Source organism: Mauremys reevesii, linkage group 6, assembly GCF_016161935.1.
Source record: "Mauremys reevesii isolate NIE-2019 linkage group 6, ASM1616193v1, whole genome shotgun sequence".
NCBI classification, from domain to species: Eukaryota; Metazoa; Chordata; order Testudines; family Geoemydidae; genus Mauremys; species Mauremys reevesii.
The window spans coordinates 53625291-53635151 of NC_052628.1; the positions used below are offsets into that span (position 1 = coordinate 53625291).

Below are 9861 nucleotides of genomic sequence, written 5' to 3' on the forward strand. Positions count from 1 at the left end.
ATTTTGCTGAAGGGCAAACTAAAAAAGGTTCAGTGATAGTAAGAGACTTCCCAGAGTCATGCAGTCAGTCTGTAATGACCATGTAGCATGTGTCAGCTTTACTAGAACAAAATTGGGATACACAGAAATGGGGCACAATATACCACACATCTTCTAAATAAAGGAACACTTTATCTCCACTTGTCCACTTGGCATAACATCAAGCACTGCAGAAGACAAATATCTCTAAATCTAGAGACAAGATTGGGGAGGTAACATCTTTTAATGGACCAACTTCTGTTGGTAAAAGAGAAAAGCTTTCGAGCTACAAAAAGCTTTTTAGGTATGTGAGTGAATATATACATGTGGGAGAGGACACAGATGAAGTTTGTCACATGCCCCGATTGAAGCAAAAATTGTTAGTGTATTTGATAGAGTTCCCTCACAAACTATGTTCTACATTGTTACAGTAGTCAGCTTACTGTCCCCATTTAGTTCCTCAATGAGCTGTGAATATTTCAATGGTGATGATAGTCAGTTCTCACTGGTGTTTCATCTGTGTTTCATCATGCTGGAAGAAATGAGTCTTTGGACATTTCTGAGTACTGCTGTGAAGAGCACAGGCAAATTTCCCTATGACTTTTATAATCAGATATGTAGAGGCTCCTCTTTCCTCAGAGCAATTGTGTATGTATCTCCTGCAAGCATCCATAATCTACTTATTGTTCTTGTTTCCTAAGGCTGTTTTTGTGACTTTAATATTAGTAGAGATTTTTGATTCTATATAGAGGCTCTTCAGAGGCTGCTGAGCAACAGTTGGAGCTTTTTAGGTTGAGGAGGAGCCTTTATGACCTTTGTTTTCATATATTTCAAGGGACCTAATTAATTCACTTTTCACTCTGGTCTCACATTGTTTGCAGCAAGCTGAAGAGAACTTATGTCATGGTTACAGGGCTGCTTGCACATCTGTCCCCTTTTTGGTGTCTCCAGTTGCACTGCCTCAGGTGCTAGGCCTTTTGCTTTTATCTTTCTGGGATGGAATTTTGCAATTCTCCCACTTTTAGACCAGAACCCAAGTTCAACAGGCTTCTATACCAACCACTTGTTACTGTCCAGATCTGGCTGGGTGCTGGTGACCAGTGCTAAAGAGTGATGAACAGCCTTCTTTAAACATTATTAGCATATGGAACAGAGCATTAGAGAAAATTATTTCAAAACAACAAACAACCCACATACATATTTAATCCCATCTAATCTTAGGCTTTACTACAAGCTAAATCAGATTGGCTTCCCTCTTGGGTTATAGGAAAATAACAGACCCAACTAGCATTTTTTTAGGAAGCTATGTGGCTCCTGAAACCCAGCTTGGTCTCAATTTTCCTTGTAAAGAGTGTGTCCCCCAGTCTGCTCCCCATCTCTCAGGGAGATTGCCTCTTCTCTAAGCCCCGCCCTGCCTCTGTATGCCTGAGCCCAATTATCATATAGCTCACATTGGTTCATTACAAGGCCTATGGGTGAAATTTTCCTTTTGCCACAGGGTTTTTTCCCCCAGTTTGCCAGCCATGCCATTTAAGAGCATACTCCATGATGGTTGTGCCATTTTTTGACAGGTAGACCCATTCAGCCTCACTGGCTTGCAATCACAGGCCTGGTAGCTGTGGGGGAGTGTGATGAAACTGCTCCCCAGACATTTTAACACATCGCCTCATAAATATTATGAATAAAACTCATTTTGGGATACAGGTCAATATTCATGACTGAGCATCCACATATTCATCACAACCCCTCCTTGGATGAAAAGAGGATGCGTTGCGCAAAGACTGCAGAAATCTATTAATGGGAATGCTCGGGAAAGCCATATTCCTTATTGCAATAAGGTACGGTGAGTTATTTGCCACATATCTCGCACCCCCTTAGCAGATCTTAGGAGAGGATATAACTATGTTTTTCCCTTATGTGTTCCACAGAAAACACAGGTTATGTAAAATCATATTGTGCCTTAGTCTTACTGTGTCTCTAACTTGCCATTGTGAGAAGAATTACTTGCTGTCATGTAGTTTAATGCAATTTATCAACTGGGGTTAAAAGAGGATACCTGTTCTTTAGGTAAAGATTAAGGAACAATCCTGTACTGGTATGTGAATGGACTAGATTTCCTAATACTGTAGCTTTTCTCCACCTTCACCCAGTGTGATTAATGTTTTATATGCTGCAGGTAAAATTTTGAGGAAGAGGAGATTTTACCTGAATAAATCTATGACTGGGGTGCTAATGGCGTACTGCAACATGATTTCCTCTGGGGTGGGACTCACAGGAGTCTGGAACAGGCAGGAAGGGAAGATTCTAAACACTGCCCAGGCCAGAGATCCCTGGGGATAGATACCTCGTATCTGTCAGATATCTGTCCAATTGCATGGAATAAGTACCCCCAATGCACAATTCCCAGCCTCTCTCTCTCTAAAGAAATAATAGCACACACATTTCTTGGCCATTGACTCCCTGGCACACCATCAGTGTTCCAAGTAGCATTAATTTACATGTATATTCATTTACATTTCTCTCTTAGGAGTAAGTTACATGGTTCTGAATGGGGAACAGATTGTTCCCCAGCTCTTCCATCTTACAACTGAACAAGCTTTTCCTGTTTGTGTATGTTAGCTCAGACATGTATATTACATATATGGAGAGGTTGCCAATAGTTCATATCCTTTAGCTGCTTTCCCCTTCACTTATTGTGCTATTGTGACTCTTAAGATGGTAAGTATCCTGATTTTTGGAGTGGAAGTGGTAAAAACCCCAAAGTATCAGGACATTAATCTGCGTGTTGCCTTTGAGATTTAGGAAACCCCCTCAGTCTGTCAGCTGGCTGGTATTGCGGGAGTACAGTTGAACTTTCTACTTTCAGGCCAGTACAGACATTTAACTACCATGGAAAGGCTAGTATTTTTTTATGGAGCAAATGCTGTTTCCCACATTCAATGCACAAGTAAACAGGCTTTCTACAAAAAGGATTTATTAGGACACACTGCACACACGGTTGGTGTGAGGACCCACATAGTTACAGAACCACTAGCCACACCATACCATATCAATCTTTCCCCAAGACCAGCCCCTCTGCTGTGGAAAGAAGAGCAAGCAGGGGTTCAGAGCCTCCCTGAACAGGCTCTTCATGACAGCCTATCCTGAGTCCAGAGAAACTATAGTGGTTCAGCTCTGTTTGGGCCTTCTGTCCCAGCCCAGGAGATGTGTGTTGTGTGGTGGGGGGGAACAATCTAAAGCAGCACTTTGGTTGTAGCCAGTGTTGGTTTGGTGGTGTTTTGCCCTTTGTTTGTTTGTTTTTGCATCTGAAGATGGTGGCCTAAAGATGGTGCATTAATCACAGTTAATTCACATACTTTGACAGAACTCTGTTTATGATCAGGAGGTTTTTGGTACAGTTTTGCAACGTCAGTAATATAGATAGATAGTTGAAAGAATCTAATTGCACTTTAGCATTCATCTAGCCATAATTAACTCTGTGCAGTGTGCTAAAGTTGTATGGAATGATTTAAAGCTAAAGGTCACCTGTGTGCTGTGTAGCAATAGGAAAGTGGGGTTGCCACTGGAATAAGAGGCAAAATAATAGATGTGCATTGTATCTCTTGCTGTCGGAAATTTTACAGCCACCTCAAATTAAGGGTTTTTCTATGCCAATGGAATTATCCTGTGAGATAAACATGGATTAACTCGGATAATGGATTCAGAATTTTGAGTAGCCAAAATAAAGACACAAGAAAACACCTTGTGGCAGTTTAAAACAGCTTGGCCAGCCAAAGCCTAGTCAACATTAAAAAATGAGAGCAAGGCTGATTGCTCTGAAAACTTTAACAAGGTTTCATCTTAAAGTACTTACATACAGATTCTGTGGCGTGCCAAAAATTTGCTTAGATTATATGAAATTTATTTGGTGTAATACCTACCGCTTCCTCTTTTTACTTTGAGGCTATAGAGGAAGGCACGGGTGAGAGAAAATATTGCAAGATAAAATCTTGCAGAAAAGTCAAAGCTCAGAAAGAAGCTGCTGCTTTGTGTACCATTCAGTCTAAATTCTACACAGCTGACAGCTGAACTAGCCAACCTTACTGTACGCTTAAAGCTTAGCTCATATACTGCCTGTGTTTGTGCAGGAACTGTGTGAAAATTACGGGAGGTTTTTTTTTAAATTATAGAGGTAAAATGAACATGTCCAACATTTTGTTGAAGCTGGCAGCTATGAAAAGAAGAGCATGGTCAGATCCTGGAAGACAGAACACCAACTATAGAACTTTGTTAACATTTTGGATACTGAGTCACAAGATATCCATTCTCCTTAGTATATCTCTTGGATGATAATCTGGAAAATGCCAGTATTTGAAATGTTAACTTATAATATTTAGAAAATCATTATTAAAGACAATCTTATCCATTATCTGTACCACAATACGCTCTGGTCCAGATCTTGATTCCCCTACTCACATTGAATAGTTTTTTACCGTATGACTAGCCCCACTGAATTCAATACTTCTGGAATAAAGTACTATTGAAATTTATTAAGCATACCAGAATCTGTCCCACAATGATTCGTCCTTCTACTTTGGATCAGAGTTAGGAAAACCTGTAGGACTGATGATTTTCACAAAGCCTAAATTTATTGTGAAAAATACTTCAGACCTTTTTTAAAATAAAACATTTATTTTAGGTCTGTCAAATGAATTAAAAAATTGCAATTAATCGCCGGATTAAAAAAATAATCACAGTTTTAATCACACTGTTAAACAAGAATAGAATACCAATTTAAATGTATTATAAATATTTTGAATGTTTTTCTGCATTTTCAAATATATTCATTTCAATGACAACACACAATACAAAGTGTACAGTGCAAAAATTTGTAACAAAAATAATAATATAAAGTGAGCATTAATTTTTAATCTAGTTAATTTGTTTTGCATTAATCACATGCATTAACTGTGATTGACAGTCCTAATTTTTTCCCTATGAAATTGACCCTATGATTTTTTTTAAGTAAAGAGATAAAGAGCTTCTTACAGAATAAATAAGCAAAAATAGAACACAATATTGTCAGATAAAATCTTGCAGAAAAGTCAAAGCTCAGAAAGAAGCTACTGCTTCATGTACCATTTGGCCTAAATATTATATATTTATATATATTCATGCAACCCTCCTCCCACAATTAACTTAAAATTTCAAATTAAACAAAAATATTGTTATATATATATAATATTGTTTTATATATATATATATATAATATATATATTATATATATATATATATATATATAATATATATATTATATATATATATAAACTATATATATTAGTTTCATTTGAAATGTTAAGTTAATTTAGGGTTGGGGGGATTGCATGAATATTTTCATTTTGTTTTGGTAGAAGGAAAAACACACTCTCTCACTCTTTTCCCCACTAAAATGAACCAGTTTTTGTTCTGATTTTTTTAATTATTGTTGAAAGAGAAAAACGTCAATGAAAATGAAAAATTTCATTTTGGTACAAAAGGTGTTTTCTGTCAGAAAAAAAGTTGTGACAGGAAATTTGGACAAGCTATACTGCTTAATCAGACTATTGATGTAAGTTCATCTGTGTGAAAGTCCCATTGAGTCAAATCCTGCTTCCACTGAAGTCCATTACAAAACTACTATTGATTCAGTGGCTTCAGTATTAGGCCCACTGGGCGGGCTTTTCAAAATGTCTTTCAGCGTGAGTTGTGCTCTTCGGTCACTGAGGAACATTTCTAAATCTCATCTATTAAGATCTCTGGAGTAAGGTTACTCACCACTGTGAATTTCTTTTTTTAAAATTTTTTCGTAGGATCAGAGCCTAGATTTCGATGTGTGATTAATTTTATTCTTCTATAGTGTTTTAATAATGCTTATCGATTTTGGTAAGCATTGTTTTAAAACAACTGAGATGATTTGTCAACAAACCTCTTGATCAGAAATACGGATTTTGGAAGACTCTAAAATAAATGGTTAAAAGTCTATTAATTTTAATTACCAAAAATTAAAAATAACATCTTAATGTAAACACTAATTTGGTATGCTGCCAAGTCAAACAAAAATGAATGAGGCATATTAAAAATGAGCATGTTTTTTATTTTCATTGGTTATGTGACCATCTTTCTCACTACATACATCAGTTAGCAAAGTGTGCTTTCAGCAGTGGAAATTTCATTATCGCTTTTAATTCTGGTTTAGTAGCATATTTAAGTTTCCAATAGCTAATAACTCTGGTTTCTTTCTATTCAGGTTTACCTTTCATGAAAGCACAGGGATGAGGAGGAAAGAAATGACAGTAAGACTGAATTATGAACTTTGAGAAGTTGAGAACAAGTAACTATTTGTATTGTGAAAGATAAATCCACTGGTCTTGATTAACAGTCGACAATAGCAGTCACTAGTGATCACACGTGTAATATGGAAACAAAGATTGTTAGAGCAGATGTAGTGTGTAAATCATTTATGCAGGTTGGAATTGACAAAAGAAAAGCATTTATTTCAATTTTCACAAACACAATTTTAATAAAATGTATCAGTTATTTGAAAACTAGTTCTAGACTGTCTCATCTGCAACTTTTTCCAATTAAAGTCACCTTATATGGCTAGCCGTGAGGCCATGGTATCCCAGACTTCGTTGCCAATATTAAGCATTCATCTTTCAAGTTCTGTATGACTCAGAATACTTGTAACACCTGGCCTACCAAAGCTTTTTGCTTAGTTATTTTAGGTCCAGCTTTTTGACACTTTCTGTCAGCAGCTCAGTTCATTTTGCTGATGTAACTGTGGTAGCGTGTGTCTAGTGGTTAAAGCAGTCAGAATGTCCAGATTTCATTCTGAGTTCTGCCACTGACTGTGGTTTACCCATTTGTAAAATGGGTGTAATAATATTTCACGGAGGTGTTTCAAAGCTTAATTAATTAAAGTTTGTTAAGTGCTTTGAGATCTCCTGGGAAGAAGTGTGATATACATGCAAAGTACTGTAGTAAAGTAACAGTAATGTAGATAGTAGAGGTGATAGGTAGGGCTTTTATATCTAAGCTAATCTTTCAGCCTGTGGTTTTTCTCCTTCTTTCCTTGTTTGTCAGAACAGATGCTGTTTGTTTTTCTTTAGTAAAAAGGTTGATATTTGATCCCAGAGAGTTGATAGTGGCAAGCTACATTTAGTCTGTCATCTTGAACCTCCCCTACTTTCAAGGTGATGTGATCCATGACATTAGAAGGATCTGTAATCATAGTCTGCTGTCACTTTGAATAATGTCTAGATACCATGTGATAGGTGGGATAAGACCACACAAGAATCAGTGTCTTCCCAGCACAGTTACCGAGGCTGGAAGACTGATGGTGATACAGCATTATGTGAGATGCAAAGGATATAGCAAGAGACTACTGAGATCATGGGAATGTATTAACAACAATTCAGTACTTTACCAAGTTTGCCTCCTTCTTAGTTTGCAAGGAAAAAGGAATTCCAGGCCAATATTTAGGTACAAATAACAGAATATATCATTGCAATGTTCCTATATAACATGAATGGTATTTCTGTGGTAGTGCTGCTATTTGCCTCTTCCTGTTTATTATCAGTCTACCCTACAAGCAATTCTCAGGATAGTGTGAGTATAGTGTGGAATTTTGAAATCTGAAAAACTGCTGAGAACTTCAGCTTGCCAGCTTGAAATTCTACAATAGTGACAATTAAGGGCCCTATTCTGCCAGTCTTATATTGAGTAGCAATTTACCCTATCAGAAGTGCCTTTAAAATTACCGTGAGTAAGGGTGTCAGATCTGGGCTTTACCTTTGCTCAGTACGACCTGTGCCCCAATCCCCCACAGCTTGCACCCCCTGCCAAGGCATTCAGCATGCACCACAACAGAGTAAAAAACTGTAAAACAAGTGAATACTATAAAACAATAAGAATGCAGACATTTAAACAAATAAGGGGGGTGGGAAGGGATTGGCTTGGTTCAATTCCCTTAGTGATGACGCATAATTGCCCATTATTATGGACTGAGACATATCTTCTAGGGATGACTTCAACCACTGAATATCACCTTCACACCAATTACATCCCTAAAGTCAATCATATGAGAAGCAACTGAGGGATCCAGCATGATCAAAATGGTCAGCTGACTGATCTAGCAGGAGCTCATTCGGGACACTGATAAATGTGGTCAGAGGAAAGGGGAAAGCCAGACTAGGACTGAGGACTGGTCTACACTGGGAAATTATGTCGGCATAGCTAAATCTCTCAGGGTTGTGAGAGATTATAACGCCTTAGAAATGTAGCTATAACAACCTAACCCTCAGTGTAAACATCACTAGGTCAACAGAAGAATTCTTCTGTGTTGGGGAGGAGTATTACCTATGCTGCCAGGAGAACTCCTCTTGTTGGCATAGGTAGTGTCTACACTGAAGCACTACAGCGGCGCAGGTACAGTACTGCAGCTGTGCTGCTGTAGTGGTTTAAATGTAGACGTATGCTTACACAGGATGTCACTGGTAATCTCTGTGATTAAAATCAATACAGCCTCGACAAAGCTGGAGTGCAAACAATGTTCAAAAGTGAAAATGAGTGAAGAGACTGAATTTTGTGAGTTTCAAAATTAAAATTGGTTTGATCAACTATATTATATTTCTTAAAGGGGCATTGTCAACTCCCTAAACATCAGCACCAAAAGTGAAGCGATAAAAATGTGTTGTTTCATTTTTTGCTATTTACCAACTGATCACATGCACTGCTAATGCAAATCTGTAATACTCTAGTACTACGATTTGCCTTCCAGATCAAAATGTATAGCACACAGGGATAACTGAAATACTGTTGCTGGGATGGTTCCTGGGGCAGAACGCAGCAAAACCATTGACAGGTACAGGCACCTGTTATGGCGATTATTAAAGTTAGAGTTCAGTGGTCTGGAAGGTGAATGCAAGGTATAGCGATTTAGTTTAACGTATGGTTGATTTTGTTTTACTTGTTTTCGGTTGGTTAACTCAATTCCCTTAATTAGGATATTTAACATATCTTTGGCAGCCACAGTGGTCATTTTATGGGTCACTCTTTGTGGGTTGTCAGTGCAGGGTTGTTTTTTGTGTTTGTTCTTGTTTGAATTTTGTAAATCAGCGCCTGTTTGCTAAGGACTGTAGGTGCTATATAAATCATGAGGTGGTGTCAGCGGGTTCTAGGGTAATGCTTACCAGTGCAAAGTAACTTATTCCATTATTCAGTACTTTTACACATACAGTGGTTATTTATAAAAATCCTATAGTTCACAGGAAATTGTTTGGATTTGGGAACAGTCTGACAGTTCTGTAATAGAAAGCTGGCTAGCAAGCAGAAGCAACTTTTTTTCTCATGAAGAAAGCTCTCCAAATTAGTCCATGTATTTATTATTAATCATAATAATCATGTTTATTATGCGAGTGCCTACAAGCCAACCAAAAGTAGAGTTCCATTGTGCTAGGCATTGTACAAACACGGTAGTTGATGATCCCTGCCCCGAAGACTTTACAGTCTAAATAGCCAAGACCACAGACCCAGGGTGGGGGAAGGGTTAGAGCACATGAGCAGAGTGAACAATGTGATGGCAGAAAAGGGTATGTCAGTACCACAGTTTTTTGTGGGAGGGGGAGGGTGGGTTTAATTTGGAGGAGATAAGCTACATGGAAAACAAATGTGGGATGAGGGGGGATCAGGACAGGGGAAAAGAGGGGCAAGTGTGGAGTGAAATTGAGATGAAGAGACTCTGAAGAGAGAGGAGGGTTGGAGTAACGGCCACTCACAGAACAGAGAAAGTCCAGCCAAAACTGTAGAAAGTTCTCTGAATGTCCA

At 38.0% G+C, this 9861-nt stretch overlaps 1 long non-coding RNA gene across 1 annotated transcript in view; it reads left to right on the forward strand.

The window, feature by feature from the left end:
• LOC120407824 overlaps window positions 1-6317 on the forward strand; it is a 59157-nt gene extending 52840 nt beyond the window's left edge. The window contains exon 5 of the long non-coding RNA XR_005600273.1: window positions 6284-6317. This is a non-coding gene — a long non-coding RNA (uncharacterized LOC120407824). The remainder of the gene's footprint in view (window positions 1-6283) is intronic.
• The last annotated feature ends 3544 nt before the right edge of the window (window positions 6318-9861 follow it).